The following is a 21,068-nucleotide window of genomic DNA, read 5'->3' on the forward strand; positions in this document are numbered from 1 at the left end:
TTGAAGCGAGACAAGTGAGAAAGGAGTGGTGAAAGCTCTATCAAGGGAGAGAGGAAACAAGCAAGGAGACTAGCAAAAGACTGAGGTTGGTACTATCTACTTCTCTCTCATCTATCTCTCATAAAGGAAAACACAAGTAACTTTAGTTTGTTTGTTTCTAAGAGAGTTAGCCGTCTTAGTGGGACTAGCACCTCGGAATGGACACTAGTTTTCCCGATAACAAAATGGCGACTCCACTGGGGAGCGAATAGTTTGTTTGTTTTGTTATTGTTGTTTGCTTTATAAACCACAGACAGAGCTTGAAGTTAAGCCAGCCAGCCTTCGAACTGCTTTTGCTATGCAATTGCAAACTAGATCAACGCTGCTTCAGTCAATCACCAGGTTGGTTTATGAACTGAACATCTAGCTTGAAAACCCTAAGTGCCCTGGTGGTAGCTCAAATAACCTCATTAGATCAGCCCTTATGCTTTGTGTTTATTGACAATCATTACCTTAGCCTAAATCCATGAACTTAGCTATAAACTGTGAGTGAAAACCAAGCTCAGTCTCATCCCTAGACCATCGCACTATCTCTTCTTGGCAATCTGGATGCATCGCACCTCCCATGTGTTGCAGGTGAGATGCATCCCTGTTTCCCTGTGTTACAGGTGCGATGATTGACTAAGACTGTTTCTACCTCCAGATTTTGGTTTTTTCTTCATTGTCTTCAGCTTTATTCAGTAGTTTTGCTGTCTATGATCAGTACATCACTGTTGAAACCATCTTCCTTTGCATTATTTCAGCCTCCATCAGAAGGAATTGTGAATGTTTTTTATGTATTTTTCATCATTTATAGTTCTCCTTTGTAAATAGTAGCTTAATCGAACTGTCATTTTTTGATTTGAAAGTGTCGCAAGTGTTGTTTTCAGTCAAGAAAAAGAGTGTCGTAAAGCCTTCCTCTTTCAGATAGTCAATTACACTTTTGCCATTGTATTTGTTTTGAATTAATAGTATTTCAAGTGTCGAAATCAATTTTAAATTCGAAATCGCAAAGTGTCGTCTTAGTCTTCCTTTCATTTTTTTGAAGAGAAAATTGTTAGTACTGTCGCTTTGAAAGAAAATAATTCAGATTTGTACTTAGTTTTCTTTTTGTCATTCTCACATTAAGGAAACTAAAAAACAATACATGCATGTGCATTTGCATTTAGACTGCATGCTGAAATTGATTTAGGAAAAGTGCATCTAGTGTGTGCTCTCTGCTCTATGTTGAAAGAATTTCATTTCTCTTTCCTTAGTAGCTAGGATTTTCATTGCAAAAAGAAAGTAAACGACTGTTTATCATCTTAGATTGCATATTTAGGAATTGTATATCTACATCATATGGTGAACCTTAAAGGAAAACCTCTTAAGAAAGATCAACTGTAAAATAAACCTCAATGAACATAAAAACGCTTTGGAACCTAATGCACAACATCTAGAAGTCTAGGCTAGAGACGTATCCGGCGTTGTAAAGCCAGGAAACTATCGTCTTCATCGTAGGTTGGGTGATTCCTCCTCTTTGATATGACAAGTACCAGTACGGACTTGTGCTCCCACGTTCCGTCGAGTATATATTGGGAGACCACAATAGGCTACATCCTTTATCCTTAGGAAGCCGTGTCTGCCACCCTATCGATCGCAATGCATTGAACACAACATTCAGGAAGATTGACTGCTGTCCTGTAAAAAGTATTCTGTAGTTTTGCGATTGGTTTGGTAATCCCTCTGCCTAGATTTCTAGAGTAGTCACTTTCATTCCTTTTTAGACTCCTTAAAAGAAAAGGTCCATCTGAGCACTTGTCACTTTAGGCTCATTAAAAATCGAAGGCGACTAGAGTCATCTTTAGCTTTTTCTCGACTCTTAAAAATTGAAAAAGCAAGTTGTGTCAAAGCATCATAAAATTCATTTAATTCGGAATAACATTTCCCATTTTTATTTTGAGTTGATCAAGTAATCCGCAATCGTGGAAGAAAGTCAATCAAAACCCTGTTGTTCGTGGAGACTAACGAGTCAACCGTCTTTGACTTCGGAAACGAAACCATTCTGGGCCAAGCAATCTCATTTAACTGGTTCAAAGTCCCCTGGTTTGTTTGAAACTTGTGTTTCAACATCCTTAGAGACTCCAGTTACTCCAACTATTTCTGGTATCCAAGCCTCTACAGAAGAAGTTCCACAGTTACAAGAGGACACTAGAACTAATCCTAGTGTAATGGTAAACACATCTATTCCTGAGCCAACTCCATCTAGGACTGAATCGGAAGGTGTCACCCCTCCAACATTTGTCGCTGTAGAGTGTGTACCTTCTTTGGCACCAGAAATATTTTACGGACCTGACGGTCTGCCTCTTCCACCTGGATTGATTGCGATAGAAGAGATTGTGGACGATCTTCCATCCAGTATTCCATTACATTTTGGAACTGGGATCCACCTATATCCTTCTAATTCAGAATTTAATCACCCTTCATTGCAAGTTCCTGTAGAATCGCTAGGAAGTCTTTTGGATAGACTCAATATGTCTGAAAAACCATTGACATCTAGGACTGTGTCATCCGATGCAGCAGTAGCAGAACCTCCTGCCACTACTCCGACAATGTTCGTTGTATACCATCTGTCCCGACTAGCTCTCAACTACTAGATGAAGTCTACCCAGGGACTGTTTCAACAGTATGGTCTGTTCCCGTTTGTTCATCCAGAATAATATCTGGAATTTCTTATGTTGAGTCTCAGCAAATTGATCCTTCACAACAGTATCAATTTGGGTATTCCAGTCTACAAAGACCAATTTTTCCTTTGAACACTGGATTGCCGCCATATGGGGGGCAGTATGCCTTTTCATTATTCCCTTCAGGAGAACAACCATATGAGAGTTCACAACATAATTCAGGTCAAGCTGGAATTACATCCAGTGGTTGGGTGCCAATACTGCCTCAACAACCAAGAGTTGTATATTCAATGCAACCAAATCTACCTGTGTCGAATATTCCCACTACACCAGCTATTGTGATGGTGTCGCAAGTACAAGCGCTGCCTGTTGTATGTCAACCTCAAGTCTCTCAGGTCATAATACAACAGCCTCTTGTCTCCACGACACAACCATAATCGCCGATTAGTGGCTCCTTAACTGAAGCGACTCAGGCTCAAACGGGTACTATCACCCCTCATCTTGGTCAAACATCCAGTATTGGACAACAACAAATGGCTTCACAACCATGGTTGGTGCAATATCAACAACCGCAATTCCAACAAGCTTACCGAGGACCTGAGCAACAAAGCTTTGTGGGTAATGGGCAGCCGTATATTCAAAACAGTTACCATCAATCATATCATAATGGTTATGCCCATCAACCTTATCAAAGTTATCAGCATCAAATACATTATGCTGGTATGCAAAGACCCACTGCTCAGGCGATCCCATCTTATCCTGGGTATGCTTCACCAAACCTGAATCAACAGTTGCCTTTCATTGCAACTTTAGAATTACCAGATCTGAATCGGCTAACAAATGATCCAATTGCTTACACCCCTTGGTGGTCGGCGATTCCTCATAAACTTCCGTCAGATATTCCTAAATTCAATGGAAATCCGGGTGAAGATCTGTCGAATCATGTGATGACCTTTCATCTGTGGTGTTCGTCCAACACTCTCAATGATGATTCGATTAGGCTTCGCCTTTTTCAGCAAACGTTAACTGGTCCGGCAGCAAAATGGTACATCGAATTGCCTAGAGCTTCATTCGATAACTTCAGTGCCCTTGCCACAACCTTTTTAACCCATTTTCAGTTACCCATAAGGTACGAAATAGGAATGGAGCTTCTTACCAATTTTAAGTAGACAACAACCACTCACATATCTGATCATATTCATGAGTGGCGACGTCATCGTCGAATGGTGAAAACATATGTTCTTGATCAGCTGCTAGCTGAATGGTTTATTAAGTCATTATTACCTTCTATTACAGAAGATGTGGCTAAGGGGGGGGGGGGGGTTTCACTGAAGAGCAAGTCATTGCTCGTGTGCAATATCTAGACTTGATTTATACTCAGTCTCGCATGCTCTACGACAAAATCCATGATTCTCCTAGACCAGAGTTTTTTGTTCCTCCTCCTACTAAGTCAAACAAAGACTCTCATGCCGACGATGGTGTGATAGGTCAACCATCATGAAAACCGCAAAGGCTACATCTAAGAAAGCACGTACGGTTTCTGGTCAAAATGCAAATGAAGAACTTCTTGCCTCGGAGGTTAATGCCATGTCGACTGACAAAGGCAAAGAACTGAAGCAACCAGGGGGCAAGAAGAAAGGGAAAAGCAAAAAGAAGAAATAGGATGTTTCGTCTCCTGAAAAATCTTCTGCAAACCCTTCTAGGCAAAAGAAACCTAATCGGCCATGTCTCATATGCGATGAGGACCATTGGACGAGAGATTTTCCATATAAAGCTGAGATTAAGAAGCTCTTTGAAAGTTCAAAAACCTTAGTAGTATTGACTGATCCGTTTCCAAACCCAGAACCCAATCTGGTTGCTAGTGACAATTCTTCCCCTTCCCAAGTGCTTATGTTGTCCATTTCGAAGCAACAAAATGATGCTTTGATATCGACAAGGAATAAAGCTTACGAGAATCCACAGCTGTCGAACAACAAGGCTGCAGATCAACCTAGTAGTTCAACAACAACTTCAACCAAAGTTGTGCCACCCATCATTCATGAGCTAACAATAATGCTGCCAAAGGGAGTAGTACACAAATCGACATTTAATCCTCGTGCCCGAGCAGCACAGAATTATAATATAGTAGAGGATTTGGCCCAATCGCCGTCCGCTATGTCGACACTTGAGGTACTACAAAATTGCCCCTCCCAAAAGCAGGCTCTATTATCAACAATAGGTGGGATTGACCCAGCGGATTCCAATCTTGTGGCCTTTAATCATAAAGGATATGAACCTTAGTTACCAGCACAACTCGCTTTCCTCATCCAAGTGAAAGCCCTCAACAAAACTGTTCATCGAACAATTATTGATGAGGGGGCATCTACCTACATTATGTCAATGAGTTGCTGGAAAACTTTAGGATCACCACCCTTGTCAAGATCATCAATGACATTAAAAGCATTCGATGGACGAACATACACCCCGTACGGGATTTTAAGTAACTTGCAAGTTGAATTGGGGGGCAAAACAGTAGAAATTGACGTCGAAGTTATCGATGGAAACCTCGATTACAATATCCTACTAGGAAGGCCTTGGATTTATGCTATGGCTGCTGTTGTATCAACTTACTTTAGAAAGATTGCATTTCCTTTTCAAGGAGGAATTACAATCATTGATCAACAAACCTTTCTCCCCAATAGTTCACAAGTTACAAGAAGCATTCCAATGATCCATGGAAGCTCTCATTCGCTTCAAAATGTCGGAGTAGGACTACTGAAAGACCCTTTCTTGATGGGTACTTTTGCCCTACTACCTCCAAGTAATCTGGCGGAAGTGGCAACTATAGAAACTTGCAATATGATATCTTCCATTCAGAAGATTTCTGAACATTTTGTTAGCATGGATCATCAACAGGTATTGCCTGCAAGCCTAATAGAGATTTTGTAGCAATCAATTTTCTCGACCTAGGCGGTACCATCTTATCCTGGGTATGCTTCACCAAAACTGAATCAACAGTTGCCTTTCATTACAACTTTAGAATTACCAGATCTGAATCGGCTAACAAATGATCCAATTGCTTACGCCCCTTGGTGGCTGGCGATTCCTCATAAACTTCCGTCAGATATTCCTAAATTCAATGGAAATCCGGGTGAAGATCCGTCGAATCATGTGATGACCTTTCATCTGTGGTGTTCGTCCAACACTCTCAATGATGATTCAATTAGGCTTCGCCTTTTTCAGCAAACGTTAATTGGTCCGACAACAAAATGGTACATCGAATTGTCTAGATCTTCATTCGATAACTTCAGTGCCCTTGCCACAACCTTTTCAACCCATTTTCAGCTACCCATAAGGTACGAAATAGGAATGGAGCTTCTTACCAATTTTAAGTAGACGAAAACCACTCACATATTTGATCATATTCATGAGTGGCGACGTCATCGTCGAATCATAATAACATATGTTCTTGATCAGCTGCTAGCTGAATGGTTTATTAAGTCATTATTACCTTCTATTACAGAAGATGTGGCTAGGGGGGGGGGGTTTCACTGAAGAGCAAGTCATTGCTCGTGCGCAATATCTAGACTTGATTTATACTCAGTCTGGCATGCTCTACGACAAAATCCCTCATTCTCCTAGACCAGATTTTTTTGTTCCTCCTCCTACTAATTCAAACAAAGACTCTCATGCCGACGATGGTGTGATAGGTCAACCAGCATGAAAATCGCAAAGGCTACATCTAAGAAAGGCCATACGGTTTCTGTTCAAAATGCAAATGAAGAACTTCTTGCCTCGGAGGTTAATGCCATGTCGACTGACAAAGACAAAGAACTGAAGCAACCAGGGGGCAAGAAGAAAGGGAAAAGCAAAAAGAAGAAATTGGATGTTTCGTCTCCTGAAAAATCTTCTGCAAAACCTTCTAGGCAAAAGAAACCTAATCGGCCATGTCTCATATGCGATGAGGACCATTGGATGAGAGATTGTCCATATAAAGCTGAAATTAAGAAGCTCTTTGAAAGTTCAAAAACCTTAGCAGTATTGACTGATTCGTTTCCAAACCCAGAAGCCAATCTGGTTGCTAGCGACAATTCTTCCCCTTCCCAAGTGCTTATGTTGTCCATTTCGAAGCAACAAAATGATGCTTTGATATCGACAAGGAATAAAGATTACGAGAATCCACAACTGTCGAACAATAAGGCTGCAGATCAACCTAGTAGTTCAACAACAACTTCAACCGAAGTTGTGCCACCCATCATTCATGAGCTAACAATAATGCCGCCAAAGGGAGTAGTACACAAATCGACATTTAATCCTCATGCCCGAGCAGCATAGAATTATAATATAGTAGAGGATTTGGCCCAAACGCCGTCCGCTATGTCGACACTTGAGGTACTACAAAATTGCCCCTCCCAAAAGCAGGCTCTATTATAAACAATAGGTGGGATTGACCCAGCGGATTCCAATCCTGTGGCCTTTAATCATAAAGGATATGAACCTCAGTTACCAGCAAAACTCGCTTTCCTCATCCAAGTGAAAGCCCTCAACAAAACTGTTCATCGAACAATTATTGATGAGGGGGCATGTACCTACATTATGTCAATGAGTTGCTGGAAAACTTTAGGATCACCACCCTTGTCAAGATCATCATTGACATTAAAAGCATGCGATGGACGAACATACACCCTGTATAGGATTTTAAGTAACTTGCAAGTTGAATTGGGGGGCAAAACAATAGAAATTGACGTCGAAGTTATCGATGGAAACCTCGATTACAATATCCTACTAGGAAGGCCCTGGATTTATGCTATGGCTGCTGTTGTATCAACTTACTTTAGAAAGATTGCATTTCCTTTTCAAGGAGGAATTACAATCGTTGATCAACAAACCTTTCTCCCCAATAGTTCACAAGTTACAAGAAGCATTCCAATGATCCATGGAAGCTCTCATTCGCTTCAAAAATGTCGGAGTAGGACTATTGAAAGACCCTTCCTTGATGGGTACTTTTGACCTACTGCCTCCAAGTAATCTGGCGGAAGTGGCAACTATAGAAACTTGCAATATGATATCTTCCATTCAGAAGATTTCTGAACATTTTGTTAGCATGGATCATCAACAGGTATTGCCTCCAAGCCTAATAGAGATTTTGTAGCAATAAATTTTCTCGACCTAGGTGGCAAACCCAAATCAACGCTCATTAAGTGTTTAGATAGATAGGTCAAAGGAATATGACACCTCTTCAGATCCCTGGTCACATGTACATTCTACAGACGAAGGAATTATTTAGCCAATGATGATAGCAGAGGCACCATGGGAAGATTACCACCATCGTTCCCATCTTTCGGATTACAATGAAGATTATTCCAGCAACCTTGATCATCCTTCAGTTTTTTATTTTCTATCAAATACTGTAAATACGGTGGATTCCAAGCAAAATCTGTCCAATATTGAAGAGACTATCGCCATAAATATCTCGATCAAACCTAATGTTGTAGAGAATATTCATGTCGGAAAATCTTGTTCTTCTTCAGAACTGGAAATATATTGTGCTCTCTTTTGCGAATTCAGAGATGTCTTTGCATGGTCATATGAAGAAATGCCAGGCATTGACTCGAGCATAGTTGAACACGAAATCAAGATGTATCCAGATGTCAAACCGGTACGACAATGGCTTCGGCAGGTGCACCCGAAGAAAGCCGTTGCCATCAAGGTAGAAGTTGAAAAAATTTTACATGCTGGTTTCATTTACCCAGTTCCTCTAACTGATTGGGTATCAAATATTGTTCCTGTGATGAAAAAGCAAGGAACGATTAGAGTGTGTGTTGATTACAGGGATGTAAATCAAGCTTGTCCAAAGGAAAACTACCCTACACCCTTCATTGACCAGATAATTGATGAATGCGCCGGATGCGAAATCTTTTCATTTATGGATGGATTTTCCGGGTATAATCAAATAAATATCCGCCCACAGGACTAGTCGAAGATTGCATTTATATGTCCGTGGGGCACATTCGCGTACCGCAAATTACCTTTCGGTTTAAAGAACACAGGGGAAACCTTTCAGAGGGCTATGAATTATGCCTTCCATGACATCAAGAACATCGTTCAACCATATCTCGACGATCTTCTGGCTCATTCGCGAAAGCAGACTAATCATCTGTAGCATTTGAGAGCTATATTTCTACGTTGCCGACACTACAAAATACGACTCAATCTACACAAATGTGTGTTTTGTGTTGGTTCTGGTCGTTTACTTGGCTTCATGGTTTCTAAGGACGGAATTTGACTTGACCCATGTAAGGTTCAGGCAATCATCGATATGCCTCCACCTTCAAATTTGCTTCAAATTCAGAAACTCCAAGGGAAAGCAAACTTTCTGAGGAGGTTCATTCCAAATTACGCCGAACTTGCTAAAGGTTATACACGTCTTTTGAAAAAAGAAGTACCCTTCAACTGGGATCACGTTGCGCAAGCTTCCTTTGATGCTCTAAAGGAATCCCTAATAAAAGCATCATTAATGTACGCTCCTGATTATCAAAAAGACTTTAACCTGTATCTAGCTGCAACAGATACAACCATCACAATGGTTTTAGTTCAAGAAGAAAATGGAATTGAACATCCTGTCTATTATTTAAGCCGAAACTTAAATGACACAGAAAGAAAATACTCCTATGTTGAAAAGCTGGTTCTTGCAGCTGTTCAAGTAGTACAGAGATTTTGACACTATATCCTCTTTTGCAAAACTACCATTTTGTTAGATTGCAACCCTATGACTTACATTCTTTCACGTCAGTTAATTGGGGGAAAATATTCGAAATGGATAGCTATTTTGCAAGAGTTTGATATGGAATTCGTAAAATCCAAATCAAATAAATCTCTAGTTTTCGCGGAGTTATTATGCAACTTCCCATTGTCGTCCAACGATTCAACATCCAAAGCAACAATTGTGGATGAATCTTTGTTTCTGATTTCATCAAGTGATCCGTCGTACAGAGATATAATCATCTATCTCCAAACTCAAACATACAGGCCTAATACCTCTCGCTCTGAACAACGATGTACTCGATACCAAGCAAAAGACTACATGATCGTCGGTGATACGCTTTACCGTCGCGGTATCGATACAATTTTGCGAAGGTGCCTCACCCATGAGGAGGCCGAAAAAGTCCTGAATGATTGTCATTCAGATGTCACGTGTGGGGGACATCAATCTAGTTATGCTATGGCGCAAAAGATTTTACGAGCAGGTTACTTCTGGCAAAAAATGTTCAAAGATTACATAACCGCAGTTTGAAGTTGCCATGCTTTCCAAATCTTCGATCGCAAAACCAGAATACTACCCGCACCTCTGCATCCAGTAGTTGCTGTTGGGCCATTCGCCAAATGGGGCATAGATTTCATGACATGTAACCCCACCTCGGCCGGGGGGCATGGGTATATCATAGTCGCAGTTGACTATTTTACGAAATGGGCCGAGGCGATGCCTACATTAAACAACAACAACGACACGGCTGCTCTATTCTATTTCAATCATGTAGTCTCTAGGTTTGCTGTTCCACAAGCTATAGTCACAGATCATGGATCGCATTTCTGCAATCACTTGATGGTCGAATTGGCTACCAAATTAGGATTGTCCCACGACAATTCTACTCCGTATTATCTGCAAGCTAACGGACAAGTTGAGGCCATCAACAAAGTCCTGAAGCGCATGCTGCAAAGGATGATTGGAGTCCACAAACGGAGTTGGCACCTAATCCTGTACTCAGCCTTGTGGGCATATAGAACCTCGGTAAGGAATGCGACCGGGTTTACACCCTTTCAGTTGGTGTATGGCCTGGAAGCTGTATTACCAATTCAGTGTGAGATTTCATCTCTCAAGCTCGCAATCGACCTTCTCCCCGGAACTTCAGAGGAAGAGGCTCGTTTCTTGGAACTAATCCAATTGGATGAAACCCGTTGTGACACCGCCTTGGCTAACGAAGCTCATAAGAAATGAGTTAAGGTGAAATTTGAAAAAAATGTAAAACCCTGTGTGTTCTCAGAAGGTGACCTGGTCTTGCTTTACAATCAGTGATCCGATAAATTGGGAGCAGGTAAGTTCCAATCTTTATGGATGGGTCCCTACATTGTTAAATGAGTGTTAGCAAAAGGAGCCTACAAGCTAGTATATTACGATGGGATTCCACTGGCGCAACCCCGAAATGGGTTGTACCTTAAGTGTTACTATGCTTGACTAAGTGTAGTAACCTCTTTATATGCTTTTGTTACATTTTTGTTTTCATCAAGAGTGATCGTTTTGGTTAGGTAATCCACTTTTTCATTTGTTGCAGATGTCGAACCTATTGGAATCATTTGTTGGATATGCCGACGGAGCTAGTCGTAGTACGCAGAACCTATCTTCTGCGGCCTGGGCCATTTTTGATCCAAGCAGCGAGTTAGTGAGTTTCAGAGGAGTATGTATTGGTCGGTCAACGAACAACATCGCTGAGTATAGCGTGTTGATAGAACTTCTCTCTGATGCCATCGCACGTGGCATACACCGACTTATTGTTAGGATAGACTCACAACTTGTCATCCTACAACTTACTGGCATCTATTCTGTTCGGAATCCAACTATCTATCGTATGTTCCTAAGGGTCAGGATTTTGGAAACGTAATTTGATTCTATTCAATATCAACACATTTCCAGAAACTTAAACACATTAACTGATTCATTAGCAAATTATGTGTTAGATAGACATTTGCGGCATTTATAAAAGAAATCATTTTAATCAACATTTGCATCAGGATCATATAACTTAACCAAAATAAAGCTCCGAAAATAAAAAATATATATAACTGTTTGTAGTTTGTCAAAATGTTCTGTGTCCAAGACAAAATCGGTCACATGACCCAAAAACTCAAAAAATGCAGGTAAGCACCCTAGACTAATGGTGCTTGTGATAACAAGTCACCGCCTGTGCGATCAAATGTAAGAGCCTAGTCCATCGACTCAGCACGCCAGTAGTATGGCACTGTAATCTCAGAGGTAACTCATCGGTCCTCACATCCTAAATACCAAGGGTGAGACCCTTGATCTAATCCTGCAATACTGCAAGGGTCTCAACTATGTCCAGATCACGAAGGATAGCCCTCCCTACAGCCTCTCCTACTGGAACGACAGCAGCTACCCTCGGGCACACTGCTGGTCGCACTGGTCCAATATCTGCACAAATATATGGGTTTGATTAGCCTTGATAACATTTAAAAGACACAAGAACATTATAAAGACGATAAATAGAGATATGGTCATATCTTTTACCTCTAACACCCCACTGCTCGCCAGCCGGCAACACCAAATCTGGGTCACCCCGTAAAACCATCCCAGCATACGAATACTCGGTAAAGACCATCTGCTGATGGTTGAACCACTCAAAGAAGGCATCAGAGAATGAATGAAATCTGCGATTGACTAGAATGTCTAGCCATAAAATTAACCCATCTCTGCATCCGTGGTTCTTTCGGTGCTGGCACTCTAAGTGAAATGTACTGTGGCTACATCAGTGGGATCTTCTCCAAGGAGAAAGTGGTTAGGATAGAACCATAACCAAAGTTCTTGGATCTTCCATTCTTCACCTTGGTAAGCTATTCTTTTACAACCAGAAGTACTGCATCACACCAGTTGAATACCTTTGGTTCAAGGCATTCCAAAGCATACTGCATATAGGACCTGTTAGCCAAATGGAGAGCCGCGCTACCAGCCAATCTAGCAAAGGTGAATAAAATAGTCCTCAAGGACCGGTCAGTGACATCTCGAATACTGATCTTGCCGTCCCTGCTCGGCTGAGATCCATCTCTACAGAATTGGCGAATATAATCCCTCACGGATTCACCCCCATGGGCGGATCCTGATAGTGAGAGAGGGGCACCACGCCTTGATAAACTGGTCAAGAAGTAGATATCCTCAACTGTCAAAGGGATGGATTTACCTCGAATCTGGAACACTTGGTTGGTAGGATCCCATGCATCGAGAAAATATTGCAACAAATTGATTTGTTGCCTCATGCTGGATATGCGGAAGAATTTGAGCAAGCCACAGTTCCGCAATGCAGTCACCGTACCCAGATCATGTAAAGCAACCATGTCCTCTTCTTCATGCTCGCATTCATGCCATGTAACGACCATCTTGATCCGATGAATCTCTGAAAAACAAATAAGAGAAGAATTAAGATCCTGATTTAGGCAAAAACAGGCAAAATTTCCATGAAAAAACAGTGCATAAACTTTCCTTTTTGCGCCCATCGCACCCCAGCTGTGTACTAGGTGGGATGCATCCTGACTGGCCAATGGCCAGCTCAGTATGCATCGCACCTTTCGATGTATACTAGGTGCGATGGGGAGAGAACAAATTGTTCAAACCCCAGAGGCCCAGAAGAACAGGAAAACATGCTCAGAATTAGAAAAGGAAAGAATGCAATTGAAGAGCTCAGGGTTAGCTCCTACCTAGTCTAGATGGCGCCGAAAATAGTCCACAGAATCTCCCAGAATCAGCTAATGAAAATTGAGAGGTAAAACACCTCCAGAGCTCCAAAAATCCCAAATTTGAATGAAACAATAAAAATGAGAAGTAAAAACTACTTTTATGTTACTATTCATGTAATTCAAGTAAAATATTAGTGTTTGGCTCATTTTTCAAGCATGTATTTACATTTCTAATCAATTTGATGGAGTAATTGAATAGGTAGTATGACCGTCAAAAGAACATAGTGTTAATGGTGAAATCAACATCTCTGACTATTATCACGAGCAGTTTTACGCGAAGTTCAAGCTCGTTAAAAAATAAACCTAGCCACGAGCAGTTTTACGTGAAGTTCAAGCTCGTTAAAAAATAAACCTAGCAATGAGCAAATGTTCCCCCAGAGTTTAAGCTCATTAAAAAATGAACCCACCTTCGGTAAATAACCATTACGATCGCATAGTTATTAGCTTTTGAGCCTTGGTCGTGTTCATACCATCACCTCTACTCTTTTTTAACCGATCATACGCCTCCATTTGATTGTTTACCCTTTTGAGGAACAACTGCGATGAGTGATTCTATTAGCCACCTTCTTTACACTGCCGTGATTGAAAAAGTTCCCTTACCTGGAACCAGTTGCTATCCAAAAACATCACTTGTTCCTCAAAAAACGAGTCTCCTTTAAGCTCTTTTCATCTGACTCATAAAATATGAAAATATTGTCGAGCAATTGGCCTCTTCAGCTCATTAAAGTGATTGGAAGTGCCATCCCTCCTCTAGATTTTAATCTTTTTGGACTTGAGGGATCATTACACAAAAAGATCGAGTGCTTGTCTTGTTCGGCTTGTTAAAACTATCGAAAAGTCATATCTTTCGTATTATTTTATACTTTTATGGACTTAAGGGATTATATTACGAAAAAGGACTACTGGAGTTGCCTTTACGTCTCTTTTTAGACTCTCTAAAATTGAAAAGGGCCGAGTTATCTTTGTCGTTAAACTCGTTAAAATAATAGCGACAAACTTGTCCATGCAGATAAGAGCGAGTTTCACTGTCGCTAGGCTCGTTAAAACATAGCGACAGGTTTGCCCAAAGGGAAAATTATAGAACAAGCATATTTTATCCTCCTCAAGCTTGACAAAAATAAAGAGGTACTGGTCAGTAATGACTAGGGAAAAAGGGAAGAAAACTTGAATAACTTCATTGGTAGCAGGTCGCTCTTGAACATGACACTTTCACTCCGTCACCATGATTGAGTCGGGTTGGGTTATTCTGTTCACTGGTCATATCACCATTGGTCCATCGTACCATCCATTTTGGGGTTAACGCTACCAATCCATTTCAGTGTCGTTGATATGTTCAAGAGAATTCACTTAGAGAATTCACCAACCTAGCTAACGCCTCATCCGCTGCAAAACCTTCACTCTCCATTTTTCATGACCGCCACCCTGAACCTTGTATCATCATATCGTTTTCACCTCCACAAACTCATTTGCTCTGTTCCGTGTCGTAGATGTGGGATTCATTAATGCCCTCCTACGACGGGTCATTTCTTGTCGACATCAGCTCATTATCCAAGAAGTTGACTTAGGAACAACCCTTTCAGTACTTTGAAGCTTGCATGCCTTAATGGCAAGTTTCTCACTTCCGGTGACAGGTGTACATCAATGGCCTTCGACTGAAATATTTTTGCCTGGTGTTTGACATCAACTCATGTATTCACACCACATGAATTGTACTGCAGTACATTGAGGGTCATTATCATTATTGGTAATTCCTCTCGCGCTTGTTAACATCTTACATCATTGGCTGGTAATCAGGCGATGTATTTCCATGTTCGACATTAGAACATCTTTTCACATGGATCGACTTGTACTTTGGGCAAAGATTGAACGAGTTTGAAGACCCTGGATCTAGTTTCATCCATTTGGGCTGCAATATATTTAGGAAAATAAAGACATCAAATGTACATCACAGCTACATAGATAATCACCCAAACTAAGGGATGATGGCTCTACCAGAATCATCAGTCTGCCACATAGAAGATTGTCTATCTTATGTACATGAAAATCAATTTATAAAGATGAGCATGGGAATGCCTGCCTCAGCTAGATCATGAAAATGTTATGAAGATAATGTATTGTATTGTATCTTATTACAGGTCACCTTCTAGTTCGAAAAACCTCAGATCCTCATTATAAAGCATTTCACCCGACATCAGAAGATTTACGACCTCATGCTTTAGGGGGCAACTGTTATAGACATATTTGGGCACTGCAACCCCAATCACATATGTCCATAAACCAAGGGCTTCTAAACCCCTAAAAGTGTTGTTTCATACCCTAAAGGAACAAGGTCAGCTGATTACATCATTTCCCAAAAGTTCTCCCTGAAAAACTGCTCAGAACTGGTCAAAACTGGACCATACAGACTGCTCCATGCTAAGGGTGCGATGCATCTCACCTATTACACACGGGGGGTGCGATGCATACTAAAAATCCCTTCTGTAGGGTGCGATGAGCGAGAGTAGACAAATGGCAGAAGCAGTTTGCTAGGTGGAAACTCAAAGAATCTTCTAGAAACTGCTCATATGACACTTGCCTCTCTGAATTCGCCCAGGGATGAGTAAGAGATCATGAAATCTCCAAGTGGAACCAAGAACTATCAGTGAAATGACACTAATCAAAATCCCAGAAGCTGACTCACTCTCCTACAAACATCTATATATGGATCCCTCATCCTAGAGATTCGAGGGCTGGAATTTTATAATTTGCAAGGAAGTGATGTTGGTTTCTCTTTGAAGACATTGTTGGGTGATCTTGCTTTGTATGAGGTGAAGAGGGCTTTCATGCTGGGATGATGATACCGGATCAGAAAACTTGGTTGTAATCCTCTCTTCTACTACTTTTATCAATAAAGCTATTTGAGTTTTCCTCCATATGCTTGTATATCTCTGAATCTTGTATTTGTATATGCATTTATATGGTTAATGTACATCTAATCCTACATTGTTTATGGTTATAGATCTCTATGCTTTGATGGTATTTTTCTGCTTTAACTCTACAGGTGTTCTTTGAAGGGGGACAAGTGAGAAAGGAGTGGCGAAAGCTCTATCAAGGGAGAGAGGAAACAAGCACGGAGACTAGTGAAAGACTGAGGTTGGTACTCTATGCTTCTCTCTCATCTATCTCTCGTAAATGAAAACACAAGTAACTTTAGTTTGTTTGTTTCTAAGATAGTTGCCCGTCTTAGTGGGACTAGCAGCTCTAAATGGACACTAGTTTTCCCGATAACACTCTTCTTGAAAAATTTGTTATTGGGAGCCTTCTCCCCACTAGTTTGTAAGTAGATCCCGTTGACAATTTGTAACCACCTCATCCTCCTCTAAATCATATGAATCATAAATCGGATGAGGTAGAAATTCAGATCGCGGAGTCACTAGGTTGTTTTCCATAAGATTGAAACAGTGGAGTCGCCAAGGTGAGATATCTTCAACCCACACTTCCCTTTCTCACCTAACAAAGGGAACGTAAAAATTTGTTGTACCCAGGGGAAAAATTCTAATTCTTAAAGATAGGAGTGCATTTGAGATTACCTGAGAGATTAGTTTCACTCCAATTGTCACGAAGTTTGAAAAAGAGAATAAAAGGGGGGCTTGGTTCAATAGCCTTTCATCAAGGTAGACTCAAGCCAATACATGGATCCAAATGTTCAGGGGGTAAATCGGGCCAACCTCAAAGAGAAATGTTTGGTTCTAGTGGTCGACACACAACAATAGGTAGCTTAATATTGACACTGTAGTAAAGTGAAGAGGAAGAAAGGGAGGAGGGGATTCGGTGCATAGGGATGATTGCAATACAGAATCCTAAGCAATGATGTCCCGACAGAAATATGGAAGAGGGAGGAGATGAAAGAGTGGAAAGAGTGGAGTGCGAATTAAGGTTTCATCCTATATAGCTCATGGGTACATTTATCACCAAAAGCATAAGCAAATTTGTGCAGATTATAGGTACATAAGTAAATTTGTAGCTAACACAAGTATTGTCACTGCTTAGTAACAACTAGACAATCATGAACGAGGGCGAAACTTGCGCCTTCATCACACTATTTCAACGAAAAAAAAAACATATATGAAATGGGATTTACATAGGGGAAAACATACTACACATTGCCATGATTGGAATCACCAAAGAGTTTCATTAATCTTCAAAAAGAGTCCCATTCACCAGTCCATTTACATTAAGCAATCTGCAAATCAAGTCCCTCATGAACAAGCGATTAGAACCAAAATGGAACCAAAGAATTTCGACCACTGTGGGTGTAGAATTATGGAACCTATATTAAGTGTTTCTCCCCCTATTTATATAGAGAAGGGGGGACTTTGGATCAACATTTACAAAATATCTTAGCCAAGGGCCAACTGTCTAATTGTTTAGCTGCCTCGACTGCAATAGCTCTGCTGCCCAAAATGATTTCCAATGATTTGATTCCTTTCTTGAAAATAAACAAAAATTATAGAATAATGAAAAGAAAAGGAAAATGGAAAGATGATGGAGGAAGATGTCCTTCTGTTGTTCTTGTGGAGGCCCTTGATTAGGCCACGTCTCTACCATGATGCATTTCCTGTTGTTCGGTCGGTTCCTGTCACTTTTGCTTGAACTGCCCAACTTCTCCACTCTTTGTAGTTGGTAGCAATCGACTGTGTTTTCTTGTCACAGAGTAGAAGTGGAGATTGTCTTGGCAGTCCTTCGTTATGTATCTGAGTGGAGCCTCTTCGTGATCCATTAATATTCTTGAGTCCCCATACTGATTTACCATTGCACCATGCCTTCATTCAATATCTCAGATGTCAACCCATCCACCTTCAAAGCCTTGTACCATACTATCAAGGCGTATCTATATCAAGACTTTCATGCTAAGAGGCGTTAGAGAATAATGGGTCTTAATTTCCTTTAGCCCCCTTTGGTTTAGCCCCCTTTCTTCCTTTCTTCTCACATGACTAGGGGTTGTGACTTGGGGCTCAGCCTTTATATCAGAGCTCCCCAGTTGACATTTTAAAATCGAAGATTCAACTTAGAGTGAGGCGATATCAGGTGTTACCAATTGCCGATCTCCAACCACATTCCACGCTTAGCCCTCGGTTCCTTTGGCTATTCAAGTGATTGCGGACCGGCCCCTGTATTAGAGCCCCTCTAAATCAGAGGTTTCTAGTCGGGGTTTCTATATTGGAGCCGCAACATGTTTGCGAACTCTGATTTTTCAATAGCCCTTCAGTGCTTACCCCTTGGTTCCTCGGCTCTTTATTTGACCATGGGCCATTCTCCTTATGAGAGCTCCCCAATCGAAGGTTCATAATCGATGATTCCTTTTTGATGCACACCATAACGTCGATCTCCAATTTCCAATCACCCTTCATGCTTAGCCCTTGGTTCTTTTAGATTTTTATGTGACTGTGGGCTAGACCCTATCGGAGCCCCTTTCTCAGTGAATCGCAATTGGGGTTTTAACCTTGATGTAATAACATGCCTCAACCTGCGAACACCGATTTGCGATCTCTGATGTGATGTCATCCTCTACCACGTGTCACCTTATGAGTGGTGACATATGTCACCCTATTTTGGCCCCTTATGACCCCTTGACATGTTGAATCTGCATGCCACATGTCCGATGTACTTTCACGTCATGCTGACGTCAGTGCCACCATGGACTTATCGGGACCAATGGTATTCCGCCACTTGGCCCTCTATAGGAGAGAGAAAATGCCCATCCGCCCTTGGTTTTTTGCTGATTTCCTTTGTATATCGATTTTCGGCCTTCCCAGTGCTTCAACACTAACATATCGCAACTCCTCATATCGCAATATTTTAGAGTTGTCACCCCGCTAGCGTGCCAATAAGCCATGATGTTCTAAGCGTGATCGTCGATTGCCACGGATCCTCAATTTGTGATTTGTGATATATCTATGCTGTTGTGATTGTCAATCTCCAATTCACCCCATTGATAAGCCTGATCGATGCCTCATCCGTCGACTTACGATTTGTGATATGTTCCCAGACCTCCGATTTGCGATTCTTTCCTTCTTTCAAAGGTGACAAAACCCTCATCTTTAACAGGTCATATCTTCTGATTTCGGGGTCCATTTGAGGAGTTCCATATACTGTTAGAAATCTTGTTCCGAGCACTATGCAATGGAGGGGGGTCGATTTAGCTTTGAGTGATTCTGTGGCTTGGAAGGTGACTGCAAAATTTACTGCTCTTCTTCACTTTGGGGGACTGAAAACATAATTTGCAGTGAGTGACAACACCTCCATTGATCTCTACAAAGGTAAAGTGCTTACAGAGGCCTAATGGTGCACATGAAACATAACTACTAATGCCACGTTTCCCAAAAGTTTTACTACCCATGGTAAAAGAATGAAAGCCAATCTTCATTTATACAAGAAAAACACTTTGTCCAACCATTCTCAATAAACATAGGAAGAGGATAATACAATGGTATGGTTCCATAGTCATCGTTATTTGGAAGAATATTGGTTCATTTGAAGGCGTACTATCTACAGGTATGTAGAGATCAAGGCTTCCATTAATAAATATAAAAGGACCAAAAGCCTTCGGATACAAATACACAAGAAATCTAAAAATATAGCTACGAATTTATGTTTGCATGTGCTGCCAAAGTGGGTAGAGGCACCCCTGTTATTAGTAAATGGTGCCACTCTGCTCTTCGATCTATCCCTCAAACCTTCCCTCAATATGACTATGATCAATATTATGGAAGATTATATTATTGTGGATCCATTGGATGCCCTGGAAATAATTGATGATTTTGAGTTGTGTTGCACATTGAATACACATTATTTGACCATCAATCTACAACTGAAAATCCTGTGTATTTTATGTGTCCATATCTCCATGAAATTTTGGCAGTTGCTTATGAGAAATGTGATATAATCATATGGTTTGCAACTAGAATGAAGTGGGATGAGGTGAATATGGAGTAGCTTGGAGTTCTCAATAATTTGAATTACAATGTTATGGCCCTTCTTGATCATCTAACAATGATCACTATGAAATCTTATTTGCATGGTGTCTTTGATTGCAAGCCACTTGGGCTAATATGGGGCTTGTTTCCCAAGTACCACATTCTTAATAATACAATTATGTTTGATAACCTTAGAAGGATTTTTTTCAAGAAACCATAGAATGGGCTTGTGGTATGACCTTTTCATAAAGCTCATTTGAATCACAATGTTGTTTAAGAGCTTGTCGGGCTTACACAATATTTTCTTGCAATAGTAGAATTGAATGATCTTAGCCACCTCGATCACAAGAAGTAGGAGGGATACACTGAACAAGGGCAAAGACCAAGGATTCTTAAAATACAAACGTTTCACCATTAATAACAAATAAAGAGGTAACAAAGTGAAACACATCAAATATGTCAACACTTACATGCAGTCGCAACTCACTATCTATGAATAGTGATAAAAAATAATTAAAGCAACAAGTAAAAACCACCATATTATATGAAGAAAAATTGTATCATATTGCCACTACATTTGTCAAGCATTGCAAATCTAATCTGACTAGAACACTATAATCAGACTAAAGATGCTACATTAATTACATCTATTTCTCACAGAAGGGGATATTTTCTCTTTCTTGAGCTTTGAACCTATTAACATTAGCTTCAGAAGGAAACTCACTCTGTCCACTTCCTGCAATTTTGATGTCCCTTATCACTTAATATTCAAGATTCAGAAAAAAGGGTTTATCCACTAGATGTCAAACTTTATTTTACCACTATGATCAAACCAAACTTGTCAATCTGAGAACAACATGACCACTATATCCCTTGGAATTTCCTTTTGCACTATTCAAATCATTGTCATTGTCATTAGTGTTATTCCATC

At 40.6% G+C, this 21,068-nt stretch overlaps 1 pseudogene; it reads left to right on the top strand.

Annotated features, from left to right (window-relative positions):
• LOC149235254 (ubiquitin-like domain-containing CTD phosphatase pseudogene) overlaps nt 1-20,555 on the top strand; it is a 67,713-nt pseudogene extending 47,158 nt beyond the window's left edge.
• Nucleotides 20,556-21,068: the final 513 nt, after the last annotated feature.

This window comes from Pinus tabuliformis, chromosome 8 (genome assembly GCF_031772625.1).
Source record: "Pinus tabuliformis cultivar Carrire ecotype Pingquan chromosome 8, CPIR1, whole genome shotgun sequence".
Taxonomy (NCBI): Eukaryota; Viridiplantae; Streptophyta; class Pinopsida; order Pinales; family Pinaceae; genus Pinus; species Pinus tabuliformis.